This window comes from Balaenoptera acutorostrata, chromosome 14 (assembly GCF_949987535.1).
Source record: "Balaenoptera acutorostrata chromosome 14, mBalAcu1.1, whole genome shotgun sequence".
Classification (NCBI taxonomy): Eukaryota; Metazoa; Chordata; class Mammalia; order Artiodactyla; family Balaenopteridae; genus Balaenoptera; species Balaenoptera acutorostrata.
In genome coordinates this window covers 32,454,481-32,477,590 of record NC_080077.1, presented here as the reverse complement: position 1 = coordinate 32,477,590, position 23,110 = coordinate 32,454,481, and the positions used below count along the sequence as shown (strand labels likewise).

The following is a 23,110-nucleotide window of genomic DNA, read 5'->3' as shown; positions in this document are numbered from 1 at the left end:
GGTTCCTGGCAATCAAAAGTCAGATAGCAGTGACATTAACCTAGAGATGGATTTCCAAAAAGAGTAGGAAACGAGGATGAAAGAAGCACAAGCTTCCACGTTAATGCATGTGGACTAAGTGACTGTGTGGCATCCAGGTGGAAAATCAGGATGGTTGGAGATACGTGTCTGAACAACAGAGTCTAGGTTTCCGTGCTAAGATTTGGAACTACTTGGTCGATCAGTGTTATCTGAAGCTATGGAAGAGATGAAACCCCAGGCAAGATAGAGTAAAGAAAATGCTCCTTATAAATCCCCAGGCAGGGAGCAAGGAACCTGCAAAGGAGGCTGGGGAGGATCAGCATAAGCTAAAGACGGCAAACCAAGCAAGTACTGCCAAGAGAAGAGCTGAGCTGGGAGGAGTGGACACCAGGCCAAGGGCAGAGCGCTTCTAGTACCAAATAAGGCTTTACAAGTGTCGTGAAAGACTGCTGATCACCTCAAAGAGCAAGTTCAGTGGATAGTGGCAGAGAAAGCCAACTGGCGAATGGAAAAATATTGAAGAGAGGGGGTAAGGGTAAAGGCTAAACTAATCTCTGAAGTTTAGCGATGAAAGAGAGGCTGGAGGAAAGGGATGTAATAACTACAAGAAGTGCACGTTGCGGGAAGATATATATATGTACAGGAGATGTTCTGGTTGTTTTGTTTGGTGCAGGCTTTTGGTAGGAAAGACAAAGTAGGGGGAGGTTCAAGACACAAAGGAGAAAAAGGAAAACGAACGTCAGGTAGTTTAGAAGAGAAAGAAAAACGATCAAAACCTCGAGAGAAGAGTTTAGTCTTGGACAGCAGGAGGGACACCTCTAGCCCAGAGACCAAAGAGAAGGTAACTGGAAATATACATGGGCTGCAAGAGAAAGAGGTTTAAGGAAGCTAGAAAGACAGCAGTGCACCTGGAGTCCTATTCTCCACCCCAAATAACTTTGATAACTTTGGGGCATTCAAAAGAGGGGGAAAATAAAACAAGACAGAAGAAAATATAGTCAATCTCCTAAAATACATTCAGTAATAATTCTCTTAGCATTCATGTCAACATAGGATTCAAGATGGGTTAAACTGAACAATTTTCAACATGAAAAGTTATTGGCATTGTAAACGTTTCAAACCTTGGCGTGCCCCACATAATCTGCTATCTTCTAATATATAAACTGATTTGTAAATTGACATCTATTACATTACCAAGAATATAATAAAATGAGTGCTATCTTCATATCAGTACAGAGGCAGAAAAAGAAGCTAAAAAATAAGTCACTGAAATCACAAGGTTTGGCGAGGGGTATTTTGTTTTGCTTTAATTATAGCATGTGCCAAGGGCTTGGCTAAATCTATTTTACAAGATACAATAACTATAACTGTAATTCCTAGTCTCCAACTGTGAAGGCTACATCTCAATAAGATGTCAGTTTAAAAGACAAGACAATAAAGACCACGGTCACCACCAGAATCCCATAAGAATATGTGAAAGCTTATAAAACAAAACTCCTTTTATAGAGTTGAATCCTTTCCAGGGTGGGTCTTTAAGACATCCTGACAGTACACACAAATACTATCTCTGGAACAAAACCAAACAGGCACAGCTGCAAGACATCTTCCACTGCAGTCGTAACTGACTCAATAGCAGTCCTTCCTTCGAGCAAGAGAGTCTATGAAAGCCAGAAGCAGAGCTATTTTCCCCTACAAACTGCTTAGTGGAATCGCATTCTCCTGATCCAAAACTGTAGCTTTATTAAAAAGCTAAAATAGACAACATGGCCAGTACAACTTCATAATAAATTTATAAAAGAAAATATAAATAAAACTTGAAAAAAGCATCTATACATGGTTTCCATTAAGAAAAATCCCCAACTGAACCAAAACTATCCTATAATACATGGATATACACATTTTTTAAATTACAACCCATAACCATCACAAACAGGAAATTTGGATTTGCCTTAACAGAATTTTTTCCCCAAATCTCTAAGGAGTAGCAGTGACCAAAAAAATTTAGATGATTAGTGTTAATATTCTCAATACTGACTTGAACTTTTGATATCTGGATATTTGTGGCAGCTAAGAATAAAAAAGTCAAAGACATTTTGAAATCAATTAGGTATAACCCCAACATAAGAAAAACAATTCAAGTAACCAAATCAATACTTTATTTGTGATGCCTTCCAAGCTGGAGTTTTGACTACGTTTCTATAGCAACATCAACAAAATACTCTTATACAAATACGTCTGCACCCAAGATGAAAACCAATAACCACTTCTCTAGTTCATTCTTATGATGGCTTCCAACAAAAAAAATTAAAAAAAAAAAAAAATCAGCCTTCCTAAACTTCATTCCAGAAACTTCAAAACCTAAGGCTTAAGTATATAACAGTTGCAGTTAACCACAACTGTCAGATATTCTCAAATTCTTCAGAAAGGAGGTTAATGACAGAAGGTATAATTTTATTACTTTTCTGACAATAACTCATTAGGAACAACAACAGAGATGAGAGTGGAAGAAATTACTAACAAATGACTTACTTGGAAAATTATCTAAATTCTAGAGAAACAGAACACTGAAAACTGTGCCAAAATGTAAAGCAAATAAGTCAATATGCTAAAGCCAAGAGATAAGCAAGTTTCTCTGTGTAAGTTTCAGATATGCTTTCAAAATCTCTTTTGTTGGAATTGTTTTGAAGTAAACAAAATATTTTACTGGGATTAATAGGCCTGCCTATTTTGTGACCAAGCTCTCTGCTGAGTTATTTATGAACACCCTTATTTATGCCTCAAAACATCTCTGCACAGTAATTATTATCAAGTTCATTTTATACGTCAATAAAATGAGGCTCAGAGAAATGAATAACTTCCCTTAATAAGCATGGAATGCAAAATACTACAGTAGTTAATCGTCAGTCCTGGAGTTAGACAAACCTGAACCTGGATCCTCAGTCCTGGAAGTAGACAAACCTGAACCTGGATACTGGCTTAACCTCCAACTACTAGGTAGGAGACAGATGCCTCAGGTTTGAAGCCAATTCTATTTTATCTGAAATCAATTAGGTATAACTCCAACACATTATACATTCTTTACATTACACCACGATGCTTATGCAAATTCCCAGCTATACTTCACTAAATACCAAAATGCAGCCTTTACATAAAGAGTCTCACTACCTATGCCTCACATTTGCACATGGGCTTCATACCTTAGGACTTTACTCAACTGTTTCTACTCTAATACAATACACTCTCTCAAAAAGTATTTTTTAGAACTACATAAGGAAAACTGTAAACCACAAGTGAAAATTCTGGATCTTTCTTCCAAACACATACATATAACTCAACAGATACTTACCTGGCACATAATGTTAATGGCTAGGTATACCACATCATGCCTCTCTTCAAAGCTCTGAGAACTATTTGGGAAGACCAGAGAAGTGCAAATGAAAAGCCATCCCTATAAACTTGTGAGTTAACTGTAAATGCATAAAGTATGTGCCTATGGGCACTACAAACACATATATCAGATTTCCCAAAGTAGTTCTGATTTCAAATATTCCGTCCCATTCTTCTAAGGAAACTTACACATTCCAGATCACACACAACAATTTTTTAAGTGAGATAACATAAGCATCTAATGTAGGGATTTGGGACTAAGATAACTGCAGGCTAGAATGGTAAATAGAAGAAATTTGAACAGAACTTTGCAAGAAAGGATAGATTGTCCTCGGTGGGAAAGAGGGACAGGGACATTCAAAATAGGTGAGAACAGTCCTTGGGCAAGTGAAGCAGCAAGATGCACAAGATATTTTGGAGGTCTGGGGAAGCAGTGAGCAGGGCAGTGGGCTGACCACTATCTCTGGATCAGTCACATACAAAGATAAGTCAGAGGTAATGCTGAAATATGATAGCTGGAAAGATTGTTGAGGGCTCTGAAGACCAGTATAAGGACTCTAGGCTAAAAAAGATAGGTCACCTCACCTAAAGTTTTGTTTTGGTGGCGTTTTTTTTTTGGGGGGGGGGAGGGGGAGAATAATAGTTTTATTGAAATACCATACAAGTTACCCACTTTAAGCATACAATTCAATGTTTTTTAGGATACTCAGTTGTGCAACCATTACAACGAACAATTTTAGAACATTTCATCAACCCAGAAAGAAACCCCAAACATCCCAACTCATTCTATGAGGCCTGATACCAAAGCCAAACAAAGATGTCACACACAAAAAAGGAAACTATAAACCAATATTCCTAATGAATATAGAGGCAAAAGTCCACAACAAAATATTAGCAAACCAAATCCAGCAAGATATTAAAACGATCTTACACCATGAGCAAGTGGAATTTACTCTAGGAATACAAGGGTGATTCAACATGTGAAATTCAATCAATGTAATAAATCATATTAATAGAAGGAAGAAAGAAATACATGATCATCTAAATAGAGAGAAAAAGTATTTGACAAAATCCAACATCCTTTCATGATAAAAAACACTCAAAACTAAAAAAATTAATTAAACTAAAAACAAATAGAAATAATAAAAATTGAAGGAAACTTCCTCAACATGACAAAGGTTATCTAAAACACCCCACAGCTAACATAATAGTAAATGGTGAAGACTGAAAGCTTTCCCCCTAAGATCAGGAACAAGACAAGATGTCCCCTCTCACCACCTCTCATCATTCTATATAATTTTGTACTTTAAAGTTCAAGCCAGGGCAACTAGGCAAGAAAAATAAAAAACATCCAAATAGGAAAGGGAGACATAAACTATCTCTATTTGCAGATGACATGACTGTATAAATAAAAAATCCTAAAGAATCTATTTTAAAAAGCTAACAGAGTAGTTCAGAAAAGTTTCAGTATATAAGATCAATATGCAAAAACTCAGTCATATTTCTATACATAAGCAATAAAATCCAAAAATAATAACTCCACTTAGCATCAAAAAGAATAAAATACATAGGGGTAAATTTAGCCAAGGAAGCATAAAACTTGCACACTGAAAACTACATAACATTGTTCAAAGAAATCAAAGACGTAAATAAATCCATGTTTATGGATTCAAAGACTTAATACTGTTAAGATGGTAATAATCCCCAAATTGACTGACAGATTCAATGTAATCCCTATCAAAATTCCAACTGCCCTTTTTTTGCAGAAATGAACAGGCTAATCCAAAGATTCATATGGAATTGCAAGAGTCCAGATAGCCAAACTAATCCTGAAACAGCAGAACAAAGTGAGAGGATTCACTCTTCCTGATTTCAAAACTTACTACAAAGCTAGAGTAATCAAAACAGTATGGTATGGGCATAAGGCTAGATACCAGTCATCGAACAGAACTGAGAGTCCAGAAATAAACCCACATATCTATAGCCAACTGATTTTGACAAGGATGCCAAGCCCATTCAGTGGGGAAAGAAACAGTCTTTCCAACAAATGGTACTAGGACAACTGGAAATCCAAATTAAAAGAATGACTCTGAACCCCTACCCCACACCATATACAAAAATTAACTCAAAATGAACTGAAGATTTAAAATGTAGGAGCTACAATTATAAAACTCTTTAAAGAAAAAGAGGTGTACATCTTCATGACTTTGAATTTGGCAACACATTCTTAAATATGATGCCTAAAAAACAAGCAACAAAAGAAAAAAATAGATGAATTGGACTTCACCAAAATTAAAAATATTTGTGAGGGGACACTATCAAGAAAAGGAAAAGACAATCCACAGAATGGGAGAAAATATATGTAAACCATCTATTCAACTAGGGTATCTAGTATGCAGAATATATAAAGCAATCTTAACACCTCAACAACAAAATGACAAACAACCCAACTAAAAAATGGGCAAAAGACTTGAATAAACATTACTCCAAAGGACATTCCTCCAAAGAACATATACAAATGGCCAATCACTATAGGAAAAGACGCTTAACATCATTAGTCATTAGAAAGTGGAACTAAGAACAACAAGGTCCTACTGTATAACACAAGGAACTATATTCGTTATCTTATAATAAACCATAATGGAAAAGAATATGAAAAAGTATATATATGTATAACTGAATCAGTTTGCTGTACAGCAGAAATAAATACAACATTGTAAATCAACTATACTTCAATAAAATAAATTTTTTTTAAGAAAAAGAAAAAGGAACTAAGACCACATGGAGATTATCTCCTCAAATCCACTAAAGTGGCTATTGAAAAAAATAAAGAAAATAACAAGTGTTGGTGAGGATTTGGAGAAATTAGAACCCTCATTAATTGCTGCTAGCGGGAATCTAAAATGGTACAGCAGTTTCAGAAGAGGAAGGGGGAATGAGGTGTGATTGCTTTAAGGGATACAGGGTCTCTTTTGCACAACATTTTGAATATAATAAAAACCACTGCATTGTATACTTTAAAATGGTGAATTTGTTATATCAATTTAATCACTTTTTAAAAAAAAAAAGAAAAGAAAGAAAGAAACCTTGTACTCTTCAGAAAGAAAGAAACCTTGTACTCTCAGCCCCAGGCAACTAGCACTGATCTATTCTCTGTCTTTACAGACTTCACTATTCTAGACATTTCACATAAATGGAATCATACCATACACAGCCTTTTGTATCTGGCTTCTTTCTCTTAGCATACTGTTTTCAAGGTTCATCCAAGTTGTGGTATGTATCAGTACTTCATTCCTTTGTATGCCCAAATAATATTACATTTTATGGCTATACCACATTTTTGTTTATTCATTCATTAATTGATGGGCACTTGTTTCTGATTTTGGATTATTATGAATAATGCTGTTGTGAACATTCATGGTACAACTTTTTGTGCGGACATATGATTTCACTTCTCTTGGGCATATACCTAGGAGTCGAATAGCAAGGTTAAATGATAGCTCTGTGTTAACGTTTTTGAGGAACTACCAGACTGGCTTCCAAAATGGCTGCACTATCTGACATTCCCACTTGCAGTGTACACGGGTTCCAATCCCCCGAATGTTTGGCTGCGGCCAAGCAGGGTAACCACTAAATGTTGCTTGAAGATAAATTTGGGGGCCCTGAATTGGAAAGAAGAGATAGTAGAAGCAGGGACAGTCCAAATGGAAGGCTACATAAAAAGGTTCATGAAGGTGAGGGAAACAGGCAGAAGTTGGTCACAGGGTACAAACTTTCACTTATGAATAAGTTCTGAGAAGCTAGTGTACACCATGGTGACTACAGTTAATAATAGTGTATTGTATACTTGAAATCTGCTAAGACGGTGGGTCTTACGTATTCTCTCGCCAAAAAAACGTAACTGTGAAGTGATGGATGTGTTACTTTTGATTTTAGGAATCATTTCACAGTGTATACGTATATCAAATCATCATGTTGTACACTTTCAATATACTACAATTTCGTCAATTATACCTCAATAAAGCTAAGAGAAAAACAGACTTGTGTGGAAGCAGCACTAGCAATGATGAATAAAGGACTGATATTAAAAAAGTTTCAGAGAAAAAAATCCATAGGCATTGATGTCTAAATAGACAGTAGATAAAGAAGAGGCACAACTAAAGAATAATGCCAAGCTTTCCAGCTCAGAAGACTGGAAGTTTCAAGATTTTGGAACTTTTAGGGACACTGAGTTTGAAGTGATGATGTGACATCTAAGTTCTTGGAGAGGATTCCAAAAATCAAAGAAAGAGATGATGATTTGGGAGAGAATAACCCTACTTCTAGCATTTGTTACTATTATTAATCTTATACCTTAGTTCCAAACAAGTGACTATTCTTGAAAGTTTTGGTAATAAAATAACAGAGAAAAAAGCATCTTAAGAGCTAGGATTTCCTTAAAAAAAAAAAAAAAGTTTTTTTTGACTGGCAGAGCATCCAAAAGGGCTAGAACTAAATAAAACTCTGCATAACAAGAATGGAGTTCAAGGTACTATAACAACCAAACATGGTAGATGGAATCTACCTATTCAAGCAGATACAGCGTCACCTACATGTGTTTCATGAGGAAATATTCAGAAGGAAGTCTCAGTATATCAGGTTAATCTACCAAAGGAACATTGGCTACAAACCAGCTCAACAGGGCAAGATAAGTGCTAAGAAAGAAAAGATAGGAAACCCAGTATCAAATTATTCAGGAATTATTCGTTCATTCAGCAAATAATTAAGAGTCCATTGATTGTCAAACAATTGTGAACACAGATGTGATAACTGCCTTTGTGGAGCTTATGACCTGATGAGGGAGAAAGGCAAGTAAAGTCAATTGGAGAGGAGGGAGGTATACCTAACAGGGAGGAGAGGGCCCAGTGGAAGGAAGAACCATAGAAGGAAAGATACCCAGAGGAAGCTATATCTAAATTAAGACCTGAGAGTAGAATATTGCTGGCAACATGCCCATAAGTCTAGACATGAGAGAAAACCTGACATATGAGCAGGGAAACCCAATTAGTAAATTAAAATCTAGAACAGCAAGAACCTCATAAGGTAAAAGCTACGTCACAAAGTTTGAGCCTCTTCTGAAAAGCAAAGTGGTACCATGAAAGGATTTTAAGCAGAAAACTAAAAGGACTTTAAAACTACTATTCTGACTACAACATGAAGAACAAAAATTTTTTTAAACTAGAGGGGGAAAAAAAAAACCCCACAAGACCAGACAGAACATTACGTATTTATCCAGACAAGAAATTATAGCTGTATTAATATTTAAAAAATAAAATATTAACAAATGGGTATCCACAGTCTCTGCTCCCTCTCCCCCAAAGAGAATTCTGCCATTGTAATTTCAATTCTGAAAGCAACTTGACTGATTTACTGTGGGATGGGCTGAATTACTAGACAGAAGAATAGATCCATAAAGAACACAGGAGAGACTCAAACTGTAACCGAGAGAGTTGGTGTTTATTGTTTGGGAGGAGACTGGTTGAAGGGAGGGAGTGTGAGGGCTGTTTTTAAACTGTGATGGGGAAGAATCAGAAAAATTCATAAAGTGATGAAGAGAATTTTTAAGTTTTGCTGTTATAATGGAACCACTTTTTGGTTTCTCAAGAGACCAGAGTAAAAACGTAAGTGGTTTATCAATTCTTTGTCAATGTTGAGACTTGTGTTTCTTTGGCTACCAAAGTTAAAACTGGACCATGAGAGAGCTCAGCTTTGTGCAGGTTATAGTATCTGAATAAAGAAGGTGTTAGTGGAAGGAATGGATAAATTCAAGAAATATTCAATTGGTAGAATGATAAGAAGTTGGCAACACAGGAGAGTCAAGAAAGACATAAAGAAAGAGCAATTAATTAGGCAGCAATGTCATTCACTGAAATAGTTAACAAAGGAGGAACAGAGGGTTTGGAGACAAATTAGTGAGTTAATTTAAATTAGGTAACAAGCAAAGAGGTATAAAGGAATAAGTCAATAGTGAAGATAAAATGGACTCGAAGAAAAATACTCAATCCAGAGGAAAGCAGGAAAAGAAGAAAAAGAAACAAAGAACAGATGGGACAAACAGAAAACAAAGAGCAAAATGGTACCCAACAACAACACCAGCAATTAGATGAAACGTAAACGGCCTAAATGCACCAATTAAAAGACAGATTGTCAGAGTGGGTAAAAGGAGGACCCAATTCTACACCGTGTACAAAAGAAACTACTTTAAATACAAGGACTGGGAACAAGAGAAATGGCATGAAGGAGCAAAGTGTGATTTGTACAGAATGAATTGTGATGGCAAATCAAAGAGATGGCCCTAGACAGCAGAAAAGAGGTGCTCTGTTTACTATAAGATTAAGGGGGAAAAAAAGTCTAGAAAAAGAATTCATAACACTATAAATAACTGTGGTCCATATACTATGTTAGGGTACAATAAATGTCCTGAAGGTGCTTAAATCCTAATTATACAAGTAAATTTTTGTTACTAAACTGGATAATCTTGGCTCAAAGTCCATGATGTGGAAACCCCAGCGGCTTTGAACCTAAAATATGTCCATTTTAAGGCTGTGGTACTCCTTTCCTACCCTTATTTCCACTTTCCCTTTCTATTAGCTAACCTAGTAGAACGTGCACTTCCATGGCTGTCTTCTTCCACACCTACACAAACCATGATGGTAATCATATGGAGGGGAGGAGAGAGCAATTTAATCTGTGTGTTACACCAAATATGCATTTACAGGGGCTTTACAGTTTACAAAGCCTTTACCTCTTCCCAATTATATTCATATTTAATAAATTTAAGCTAAGAGACTTTTGATGTGTCTAATTTATCTTTTGTATAATAGAAAGCTCTTATTATTGGGTACCCACATTTTATTTTGCTTGTCTTCATAAATCCAATGCTATAGTAATATTTTTGTTCTTTGACTCCCAAAATGCCTACATTCTTTAAAACAGCAATGTCCAATGTTATCTGAACTTCACCACGTATGTACTTCTTTCTACCAAATTTTAAGATTTGAAATTACGGCCAAAAATTATCAATGAACATTTTGAGGGGTTGTGCTAATTACTAGGGGAGGTGGGAACAATATGAAGACCTAATATGCTTAACATGTTATCTCTGTTTTACTCCTCTTTAGAAAAGGGTATTTAGCATTTGCAAGAGAGAAGCATAAAAAATATTTTTTCAAGCTTTTATTCTAAGACTGTGAAAAGTTCACATCATGGTTATAATTTGTTTCTCTTGGATCTGAACATACACCCACCCATTGGCTTCAGAAAAATGCTTGGACAGAAACCCTAGGACAGTTATACTTCCTGGAAATTTCAATTGGGAAAAAAAAAAAAAAAAAAAGTATCCCTTCCCTGAAGGGATAGCCAGTAGCAAATGATGCAAATGTTCTTTTGTATTAATATCAATTTGTAAAAACCTATTTGTACACAAGATACATTCATTCATTCAACAAATATTTCTTGAACAACTATTAAGAAGGTAATTTACAAATGGATTCTCCCTCTCACATACTTGATACATGGTATGATTCTATTAATTATTAAGCAAAATGATTAAGAAAATTTTATTTATCCAGTTTTGCGGGGCAATTCCCAGTCCCCAGAATGCTTCTCTCTGCTACTGACTGGCTGCCTTTCCAAGTGAACAATCTGATTCCTAGGCGCAAAGACTGCAGTCTTACAACCATACCCCTCACAGCCCAATACAATACTTGGCATACAGTAAGGTAGCCAAAGGAACATTGGATGGATGAATGAATGGATGGATGGATGGATGAATCATATTCATTAAGTAGTACAAACAAACATCCCAGTAAAAGAAAAAATTAAACTCAGTACAGGCGTCGCTCCTGATCCTTTCCTCTCTCTTCATCCAGGCTCACTTTGTTGCCCTTTTCTCTATACGTATTTCTACTGCTGAAATGACCATTTTGAATTCTTGGTATCAGTTTGCCTTACTGTGAACTTATCGGCAACGCAGTCTTCTTCCTCATCTTTGAACGCCCAGCCTGGTGCAAATTAAGACTGGGCACAAATTTGCCTCATAATAAAGAGCAACAAATACCAAAGACACCTCCTTAAATCAGTATTGCCAAGCTTCAGATTATTATTGTGTAGTAAAAACAATGTACTGAACTAGTAACAATGAGATTTACTATTAAAATTAAGTTAAATAAATGTTTGATCCTAGTCACCTGTACAACAAATACCACCCAAATCATAGCACCAGATTTTACTGAACAGAAATACACAAGTGCTTACTGGAGTTGGAAGTGTCACCTAGAAGCCATAAATAAAAGAAATATGAAAGGAGGCTTCCCTGGGCAGACACCTTTAACTGAGGGTAAAAATCACCAGCACAAATACCCAGGGAAATCTGGTAATTCTTCAGAAAACCTAGCGTATAATGTTTCTAAAACACAGATATGTGTAATTATGCCTCTTACTTCAAAAAAATAATAGCAATGAAAATTTTTGAAAGGCTTCCAGTGGCTCTGCAGGGAGTACGGAGACCAAACTCCTCAGTATAACTTCCTGGGTTCAGCACCGACTGGCTCCAATCCAGATCTGCAGCTCGTCTTCTGCTTCCCATGCCCTCTCACACACACCCTGAACTCCAACTATACCAGCCTCCTCAACACGAAATGCTTCCGTGTCCTCATTAATGCTGACTCTGTCTAGACTGTCCACTTCCCCTGTCTACACTTGAAGAAAAAAAGAAAAAAAAAATCCAACCCAAGCTTCCAGGTATAAGGTTAAAAACAGGCAGTTTGTGACCAAACCTAACAATAGCTCTGTTGCTGATTTTTAAACCACAGAACACTCAGAATAAAACTTTGGGGGTGTGGATGGGGATCAAGTTATTTGTGAGTTTATGGTACACACACTCTCTCACAAATCACAAGGCTCTGAAAGAGAAGTCTGGTACATGGCAAACCAGCCCAGCAGGGAGTGACTACATCTCCAGCCATACCCACTGGCAGAGAAAGCAGGATGCCAAGAATGGCCAAGTCGGACTCAAATGGGCTAAGAGTAATGCAGCCCCTCCCCCAAGACGGCCCTGAGGTCTATGTGACTGATGAATGCACTCTTCCCAGGGGACAGAACAAGGGGCAGTAAGATCTGCTCAGGAATCATACTTCAAGGACGGGCTATGCCCAGAGCAATATTTATGGCTATGCGACAGGGCAGGGCAGAGCACTGTCCAGGGGGGAAATCTGAACAATGCCGCTGATCACTGACAAATGATCTGGATGGAAATGAAGCTAGAGGAATAAACATCACCGGTACACCGTGTTCTATGAGACAAATCACTGCAACTAGACGCAGTAGGTCAACAGGACTTTGTATGGTCTGTGCTTGGGGAGGGAAGGACTGTACCTGCAGTTGACCTATGTAAGGTGATATACACACAAATATACATTGTACTTAAATGTATAGAAATGTGTGTGCACATACATATATATTAGACAAAAAGGGTGAAATGTAGCACTCCTAAATAATCAACTTAGCTGCCACACCTAACTTCCCCCTTGGTCACCATCTCCCTGATCTTTTCCTCCCACCATAGTCAGCCACGCTCTATAAAGAATTTGCCTAGTTCTATTCAAGCCATTTGGGTTCAGCCATAATTCAGGTATCTCATATCCTCCTCCTTAATCCCTTTTTATCTCTTCACATTATCCCCTATAATTCCATGTTAACTCTATATATCAGAACATCTAATTCAACAAATGTTGAATGAACAAACAAAACAGCACAGTTGTAACAAGATAAGGAAACTTGTTTCTGTTCTCTTATCATCTTAATATCAAAAGTAAATATTCTTCCCATTGGATCCTAGAGTAATAAGAACCAGGCTTGAGGTTCTTTTTCTCTTCTGGAGAAGGACTGGTCTGAGTATCCACCAATCGCAGGGGGAGGGTTTCCTCCCACCTCAACCTTTAATTATATAGGAATACCCATATAAAGAAAGTTTATTTCTGCCGTGGAATTTATTGTAACAGGATCTGTCCTGTACCAATTTTATATTTATTTTTAAAAGAAACAGATGGAATGGGATGACACAGGGCTTGGTATCACTGTCTCAAACAAGCCCAGCTGATGGCTAGACATATACACACACTGTAATCCCTGTGTACCTCTGCCCCAGACGACAGGAGTCGGGCCACAGCAGAATCAGCTCTTGTTGGAAATCAGTGAGCCAGCTGTCCAGGACAAGCCAGGGCTTATGTGATCAGATCTTTACTTGTTTCAAAGGCTTCTTAACAGTTCTAATATAGACTTATTATGCTTTTATGATGCTGGAAAACATCCAAAATGATTAGCCTATCGTTTTCTGACTCGTACATCTTCAGGCAATAAATGCACGCACTTTCTACTAACTGAGAACTTTCAAGTGAGTCCATCTAATGCATGAATGCCCTATGGAGTAACATTTCCAAAATTAAGTACTACCATCTTAAGAATTTACAGGACTTCCCTGGTGGCGCAATGGTTAAGAATCTGCCTGCCAACGTAGAGAATGGACTTGAAGACACGGGGAGGGGAAGGGTAAGCTGGGACGAAGTGAGAGAGTGGCATGGACATATATACACTACCAAACATAAAATAGATAGCTAGTGGGAAGCAGCCGCATAGCACAGGGAGATCAGCTCGGTGCTTTGTGACCACCTAGAGGGGTGGGGTAGGGAGGGTGAGAGGGAGACGCAAGAGGGAGGAGATAATGGTGATATATGTATATGTATGGCTGATTCACTTTGTTATAAAGCAGAAACTAACACACCATTGTAGAGCAATTATACTCCAACAAAGATGTTAAAAAAAAAAAAGAATCCGCCTGCCAATGAAGGGGACACGGGTTCGATCCCTGGTCCGGGAAGATCCCACATGCTGCGGAGCAACTAAGCCCCTTCGCCACAACTACTAAGCCTACGCTCTAGAGCCGGCGAGCCACAACTACTGAGCCCGCGCACCTAGAACCTGTGTTCCACAACAAGAGAAGCCTGCGCACCACAACGAAGAGTAGCCCCTGCTCACCGCAACTAGAGAAAGTCCGCGTGCAACAATGAAGACCCAATGCAGCCATAATAAATAAATTTATATTTAAAAAAAAAAAGAATTTACAGACACAGACAGAAAACAAACTTACAGTTACCAAAGGGGAAGGGAGGGAGGGATAAATTGGGAGTATGGGATTAACAGATGCACACTATCATATATAAAATAGAAAAACAACAAGGACTTACTGTACAGTGCAGAGAACAATATTCAATATCCTGTAATAAACTATAATGGAAAAGAATTTTTAAAAGAATATAGATACATACATATGTATAACCGAATTACTTTGCTGTACACTTGCAATTAACAATATTGTACATCAACTATACTTCACCATTAAAAAAAAGAGTTTAGAGATACATTCACTGTATTTTGCCAAGGGAAAATAAGCAGGTTTAAAAAGATAATGCTGGGGCTTCCCTGGTGGCGCAGTGATTAAAAACCTGCCTGCCAATGCAGGGGACATGGGTTCGAGCCCTGGTCAGGGAAGATCCCACATGCCGCGGAGCAACTAAGCCCGTGTGCCACAACTACTGAGCCTGCGCTCTAGAGCCTACAAGCCACAACTACTGAGCCCACGTGCCACAACTACTGAAGCCCACGCGCCCAGAGCCTGTGGTCTGCAACTGTGTTCCACAACAGGAGAAGTCACCGCAATGAGAATCCCGCGCACTGCAACGAAGAGTAGCCCCCGCTCACCACAACTAGAGAAAGCCCGTGTGCAGCAACAAAGACCCAAACGCAGCCAAAAATAAATAAATAAAATTAAAAAATTTTTAAAGAATCGTTTAAAAAACAAAGGATAATGCTCTGATTTTACCCCATGTGTAAATTCACAGATAAAACACTGGAAATGCTCAGCCAAAATGGTTAACAATGGTTGTTTCTGAATGTGGGCAATGGGAAATTTTGCTTTATTTGTATTTTTCTATATTACCAAGTTTTCTCCACTGAACATATATTATTATAATTAAGAAATATCTTGATAGATTAAAGTCCATTAAAATAAAAAATATGAAGCTTTCTCCCTTTATTTCTGTACTCCTGCTTTAGCACTTTTAAAGCAGTGCAAAACAGGATGAGTAAGTCCCAGCAAAGTTATAATAAACTGGTCATGTGCCATGTGGTATAGATTTACCTAAAACACAGAGGTACATTCATGCTATTCTTCCTTGAGCTTGGCACTATCTACAAGAAATTACTCTAAGAAGCACATGCTTTCAGACACTGTTACATCAGAGGCCTTTTTTTAAAGTTAGATTTTAACTGGATTTAAAAGAATGAAAGGAATTTCCTGGATTTTATCAGGGTAATTTCCCAAAAGATTTTTGCCCCACTTCTTACTACAAGGATTAAAGCCACTTAGCAAATTAGACTGTGTACTTGCCACTTAAAATGCTATTCAGAACATATAAATTAAGAGATATTTAAAAAGCAGTACATGTCAGAAGAAGTTGTTTTAACAGTTTCCTATGCAGTTAGTCAAAAAGCATCAAACATCTGAGTGCAGGAGGGATCTACTTTCAGACCACACAGCACTATAGAGAGACAGGGAACACGTATCTACATTCAATCAGGAAAGAACCTTTCTTTGTTTTATCATCATATGACAAGTATCACTGTCAAGTTTTCACTACAACTTCATTATAATACCAAGCCATACACACACACAATTTAACACAGCACAAGGAGGACAGCGACATATTTTTCAGAACAGCAAAATGGCATCTGCAGAATGTCTCAAAGGAATGACAAAGGCACTTCTTTAGCCCAAACAAAGAGAACAATGTTTCCACTAGGACACTACAGGACTATTGCATTTCAGGGGGGAAAGGCAGTAAAAATTAACACAAAACAGAGCTGAACCTGTAGAATGACAGTCTGTGGAGAAGAATTAAAAGAAACTATTGAGAATACATACAAGTTTCACTCATTATAGTACAGAAAAGTAAAAGAGTGCTTAAGGTTTTAAAAGTTGGGTAATTTCACATTGTAAATCTGAAAAGAAAAATAACTTTAAAATTCAAAATATAAAATTACTTATCAGTTGAATCAATGATGTTAGATTCATAAACACTGTGCATCTATAATTCATTTTGTTTAAAAGATGGCTTATAAACAAGCTATGCCAGCACACTTATCATTTCACTTAACTTCCCAAAGACACTGTATTAGAAATGTACTGTCAATGCCTCCATTTTACAGATAAGGAAATTGAGACTTGCAGATGTAAAATGACTCAGTATAAAATGATTCAGTAACGGCAGATGTGAGTTTTGATTCCAACTCTTTTACTTATTAGCTATGAGATTCTGACTTTCTTTCCAAGATGCCTTTACTTTGAATTTCAAGAACTAACAACATCAAATAATGTTCACAAGGATTAAAGACAAATGACTGTCAAAAATGGGACAAGAAATTTCCTAAAATAGCATACTGAAATGGAACTAAATGCTTAATAAACTGGAGGTGGAGAGGAAATCGGGATACACCCACTCAATCAAGTAATGTCTTCAAAACACTGTTATGAGAAGGGCTTAAGAAATGCCTTCAGAAAAAAAAAATAACAGCAAGAGAATGCCAAGAGCCAGGATTAATTACAAAATAAATATCTAAATATATTTGGTGGAGAAAGATCGTAATCAAGACCTAAAACTGATGGTTCCTCACTTTTATCTGAAGTGTATGTACTTAGTTATCTTCAGTGGAGAATGCCCTAAAAAAAAGTTTGATGATTTTTGTACTGTAGGAAAAAAACGCAGTTATCATTACAAACAGTAGACTCTGATTTAAGTAAGTAAAACCAGTAAATAAATTACCAACGGATAAATTTTTTCTCGTAACTAATAGTTTCTCATAAATTTGTTAGCCCTACTTTGAATAGGGCTACCCACCTAATCTTCCTAAACTCCAGTTCTCATCACATCATTCCACCTGTTTGGAAAACCTCAGTAACTGCAGGAAAAAAACCCAAAGTCTTCCACCTGAAATGCAGGCCCTGGCCAGACCCTACTTTCTAGCTTTTCTGCTCGGAACTATCCATGATGATTTCTATTGCTGAGGGGGGAAAAGCCAAGAGTCTCCAGGCTCACTCCCCCAGACTCTTCTCAGAAGTGGGCAAACTGAGAAGCATGCCCATCACCACCACCATCGGGCAAAATCCAGTTGCCAGGCTATGGCCTTGCCAAAGACTTCCCTGCCCTCCTTCCCTCCTCCAGATGCCCACAGCACTCCCTTCCCCGCTTCCAGAGCTCAGCACTTTTCTACAGTACTGGCCCTATGCCCACATCTTACCCACCATACTTAACAAGTCTGTCTTACTCATCTCCGTATCCCCCAGAGCAAAACACACACCACTTTGCACAAAGTCATGCTTAGTCCATTTGGGTAGAAAGAAATGAGGGTATAAGAAAACACCTTTAAAAATAGAAAATGAGGGCACCTATTTTTCCAAACAATTCTTATTTTTCTATTATCCAAGATAATCACCTTAATGATGCAATAAAGTAAGCCTAATATTAAACTAAACGACACTCTAATGGAATAAACACTATTTTGGCACATTTATAATGAGAAATCTCATGCCATCTTTTAAGATTCATACGAGGAAAATGTGAGGAGTGTAGGACTTACCATCTTCACCTGCATGATTGGTTCTCATGGGTTAAGACTGACCTAAAAGGTTGTTATCTTCAAAAAGGTATTGAATTCTAAGAGAAGCAAGAAGAAAATAGAAATGCCTCTGAAATAAGTCCTATGATAATATGTTTTGGGATATACAGTCCTCCTGAATCATGTAAGTTTAGGTCTGGGAGGTGCCTGAAAAAATAATGTAGCCAATCCTTTGTATCACAAACACCAAAGAATCTAAGAAATTCTAAACTGAGCTAAGTGACTGAGGGATTTTTTTTTTTTTTTTTAAAGAATATTGTAAGAAAAGGCAGGAACCTAACCTCCTGGCCAGGTATTTCTCATTTGCATGAACTTATTATATCAACCAGGTGATGAGCCCACATTTCTGAATGAATTTGCCCCTCAGCGTTTTCTCAAATGCAGCTCATTTTTCCAAAACACGCTTTCCTCTTGGTTTTTCTTTTCCCAATGCACCTCACGCTGTGGAGCTTCCAATTCCCCACAGATTTAAAAACAGTAAAAAAAAATGTAGACTAGTGGCTACCTTTTTTTTTTTAAACTACAGGCATTGTCATAATCTCTCCTTCATGCAAAACATTTATCAGATGGAAGTATGGAAGATCTTCTTCCTTTCACCGCTCGAGGTGGCACAGAAAATGAGGGCAGAAAGCAGGAACAAGGAAAAAGCGAAGGGGTACCTGCGCAAGAAAGCAGCAGCCGTGGCTATCAGACCGAAGCCATGAGACAAGAAATGCACTAGTTTATTCTTCCGGAACACTTAAATATATTGTGTAACAGTCACAAAGAACTTTTAGGATATGCCTATATAAACACAATATAAGCTTATCTTCCAGAAAAGCCGGCCAACCCAAATACCAGAATCTGGACCGTATCTCAACCAGTTCTGCGGCTGGTACCTCACTGGTAGTCATCCTCTACTTACCTTTGCTGCATAACAGGGCCCTGTGAGATAGAATTCAGGGATATTCATTCCGTCTTAGGAGAATGACACTGTAAATAACTTAAATACCACTACCTCTCATGAGGTCAAAACAGAGCATCTAAAGAAAAACACCGACTCACATTTACCAGGGATGGATTCACTGGGTAATCACTCGAGCTCCTCGGAACTCACACGTGCAGCCCAGCTCTGTGATCACTGCTACCACCTTGCTCGTTGGCACGATCCAAGGACGCCTGGATTAAGATAAACGCCTTAAGTAGCAGTGCTGACACAATTCAGTTCCTAACGCTTATGTCAGAAGCGGCCCAGCCCCGGGTCAGGAAATAATACGACTGATACTAGAACCCAACGGTAAACATGAATATCTTTAGGAGGTAGTGTTCCTTTTCCAGTCGTAAAATTAATTCCCAAATTATTTTACTCTTTTCACTGAACCAAACAGAAACAGGTGGAAAATAATTCCAAACAGCCTGGAAAGTATGCAGAGCCATTCTTACTTCAATATAATGAATTCAAAAAGACTTCTCAAGAGAAATAAGATCACACTCTAGCAACACGAGACTTCTTTAAGGGAAAAGAACACACTTGTGCGCGCACACACATCATACAAGTGTACTTGGTCCCTGAGTGATGTGAGTGCTGCCCTGTGCTGCTAGCTCCTAGAATTGGTCTCCTTTTGCATCACATGTTCTACGTCCCAACACTTCTCCACAGTGAGCAAGTTGGGAGATGGGGAGGCCTCCACACCTATTCTAAGGCAAGCAGCTTAGAGACAGGAAAAAAAGGAGTTGATCAAAAAGGAGATTCTTTATACTACACTGAACAAACTTTTTGGAATAAATTAAGCACAGCATCATAAGAAACGCAGAGCACTGCCAGAAAAAAAGAAATAAACAGAATTTTCTTAATTCTGTTTCTTCCTACTTTAGTCACTCAGGCTATATTCCATTATATTCCTCCAACACTTAAGCTGTCATCTCTAGTGGAATTTCCCCACCCACCCCAATCATTTGAAAAACTTCTGGAAAAAAACCAAAAGTATAATCAACTTTGCCAAATGACATTCAGATTTTGTCCCCACCCTAATATTTGGCTATTCATCCCTATTTCTCGATCTCTTTCCATTCTTACTCCCTTTCCTTCTTCCCCCAACTACAAATATATCCCAGCAATTATTTCCTTTCTTCCCCACTCCCTACTCCTGAGATTTTCAACACTAAGTTTCTTCATTCCCCTCATCCCACCTTCAATTCTTCTCTCAATACAGAAAGTCAAGAAATGTACAAAATCATAAGTCTTCAAGATGCAGAATTTAATATGCTGAAGACTTCTTGTAGAGGAATTTTTCCAAGAAAAACAAAAACAGGATTCTCCATCACCTACTTTTCAGACAGCCCTCCAGGAGCCCTCCCGTCAGCTGTTTTATATGGTTTCTTCTACATTAACTAAGGTCAAACAGAGGTGATGGTGAGTCTGAGGCTGTGTGTGCCAGTATATTGTCTGAATCCATAACAACTGCCTCAAAAAGGACATCTAAATACCCACTGACCAAAGCAATGTGCAAATCATGCTAGACTTGCTTTTTCTGCAGAGATATTCCTGAAATCCGCATTACCAGCAGGACTATCAACTCACAGAGAGGAGAGAGGAGGCCGTGTTCCCTAATTTGCCTTCAATGTGTTCAGAACTCTTTTAACAAGTTATAGTAATAATAGGGTGAGCCTACAAGGTGCTCTGCTAGTACTATGGAGATGAGACAAAGCGGAGGGGAGAGAGGCAGAAGAAGGAAAATGACAAGACAGCATCCTTGTCCTTGAGGAGCTGAGACTCCAGACTGCTCATACACACAACCCTGTGGAAAGTTAACATTCATAATGTGCCCACATTTCAAGATAACAGTAGAAGAAATGCCGTTAAGACTTGTGTGAGCAATTGCCAAAGGAATTATACAGCTAAGAACTCCTACAGGAATTCAGCAAAATAAGGCAAATATAATTCCACAGCAGAAGAAATTTGGCATAGGAGATAACTAACACTTTGGCAAAACCACTAAAAAGTCTTAAGACATTTATTGTTTTAACATGGCAGAAAAGAAACACTTCAAAGACACTTATGCTTAGTGTAAAACATATATTTTTAAACTTCACTCCTTTCAAGTTCACATCAAATAATCCTAAAATAGAAGCAATCCAGCCATCTCATAATGGTTTCTAAACTTCTCCAAATCACTTGGGGCAAATTAATTTAACTACACAGGTGTGTTTCGGTAGTCTCAATGTTTCACTTTTTTTCAGACTCAAAGTTATATGAGATGGACTAAATTCTCTGGGGCAATGCTTTCTAATTTACCCTAAAGGATAATACTTCACAAATTTTCACCAGTAAAATAGGCAGAATGGGATAGTTAAAAGTATACTGGACTAGGTGGAACCAGTTCTAATTCCAGCTCTGAAAGTCATGGGAATTAAGAGCAAGTCATTTAACTTCATTTTACTAAATTTTTCTCATCTATAAAATAAAGACAGGGAGGATTCATTACCTCTTAAAGTACCTCATAGTTCTAAAGTTCTACATGCTAAAAAAACTACTTGGCATGGCAAAACCAAACATATAGTATGAGCCCTACTTTGGGAAATGTATACAAATACGCATTTACTGAAGTATTTAAACCACTGAACGTACGGTTATAAATAATAAAAACAACATAATATTAAGTGATTATGTCTGAAAGTGGGACTGAGGCTGGCTTTTATTATTTGCTTCTCTGTATTCCAAGTTTTATTCAACAAACACATACATTTATCATGAAAAAGATTCAATCCCTTGAATCCAAGCGTGACATTTGGAATCAGAGCTCTTCAGCCTCTATGAAATACACTGGAAATCAGAGTTCTCTTGGAAACATTACAGGCCCATCTTGGATTAGGGGGAAAGTAGAGGCGGAAAGCCCCTCAACTTTGTTTTTCCACAACTACTTTTCTCATCTAGCCTGAATCCCCTCCTCTGTCCCCACCCTTCCGCATAAAAATCTCTTGGGAGTGACTGAATGCAAGTAACCTAAAACTGGAATTTCTGGAAGTGCGTGGTTTTCCAAAAGCACTGTATTTTCATCTCCCTACTTCCACACACACACCCAGAACTGGATTTCATACTTATTTTGCAACAAAACCTCACAGCAGTACTTAAACATCCTTCAAAAAAAAAGGCATGGGCAGGCTATGTTAGAAAAAAAAAAAGAATGATTTGGCACCTGTGGAGGTGATGTCATTACCAGCCGTGGCTCTGAACTGTCTCTGGAATGCAGCTTAGGCCACCCAATGCTATTTAACATAAAAACAGTCTTTCCTGGCCCAAGAAACCTCACAGTCACACTTGACTGTACTCTGCTTAGGAATCCAGCATTTACAACTTTTCAGCTTTAAACATTTCGTAGAGCACAGCAAATACCATCAGCACCATCCTTGAAGGTTAAACTTTAGCAGCTCTGAACCGTTATTTAACAACCAGCAGGCCTGAGAAGGACTAATTCTGCACGCCTGTCTATAGGCAATCCCTGACTCATGATAGGCCAGATTTTGAGTCACTGCCTTTGGTGGGGGGGGGGGGGGGGAACCATACATGCACCCCAACCCAAGAGGAAGTGAGGACTTGGTTGGGGACGGAGTGAGCACAGTGGGGGAATGAGATGAGGATGACAAAAGTGAAGCTGGAGATGAGAGCCTCAATCCTTACTCCGTAAAATGAAGCTAAGAAAATCAATTCCTGGCTATCTGTACAGATAAGATAAAATAATATAGAGTGATGGTTTCTGACATAAAGTAAACTCTAAGTAAATGTTAGCTATTATTATTTTTCCCCCGCAGAAACAGTCATTAAAGGGAATACTAACTCCCCAGGCCTGCTTAAGAAGGTCCAATTAATCTATAACACACCTGAAAGTGCTTGAAAACTTAACTGCAAATTTTAACACTTCTAAGGAAAACACACATGAGGAGTTTCACCTGAAAC

The 23,110-nt window shown here is 37.9% G+C and overlaps 1 protein-coding gene across 21 annotated transcripts in view; it reads right to left on the bottom strand.

Moving 5' to 3' along the window:
• The window catches only part of EPB41L2 (erythrocyte membrane protein band 4.1 like 2), a 218,817-nt gene that overhangs the window by 142,592 nt on the left and 53,115 nt on the right, over positions 1 to 23,110 (bottom strand). For 3 of the 21 annotated variants that reach the window (XM_057528198.1, XM_057528199.1, XM_057528200.1), the window contains one exon: positions 19,222 to 19,335. The exons of 15 other annotated variants lie outside the window; for them this stretch is intronic. The gene's annotated coding sequence lies outside the window, so the exon portion shown is untranslated. Of the gene's footprint in view, positions 1 to 3,367; positions 3,429 to 19,221; positions 19,336 to 23,110 lie in introns of all 21 variants that reach the window. 3 more of the 21 variants (XM_057528201.1, XM_057528202.1, XM_057528204.1) reach the window with 3 other exon arrangements.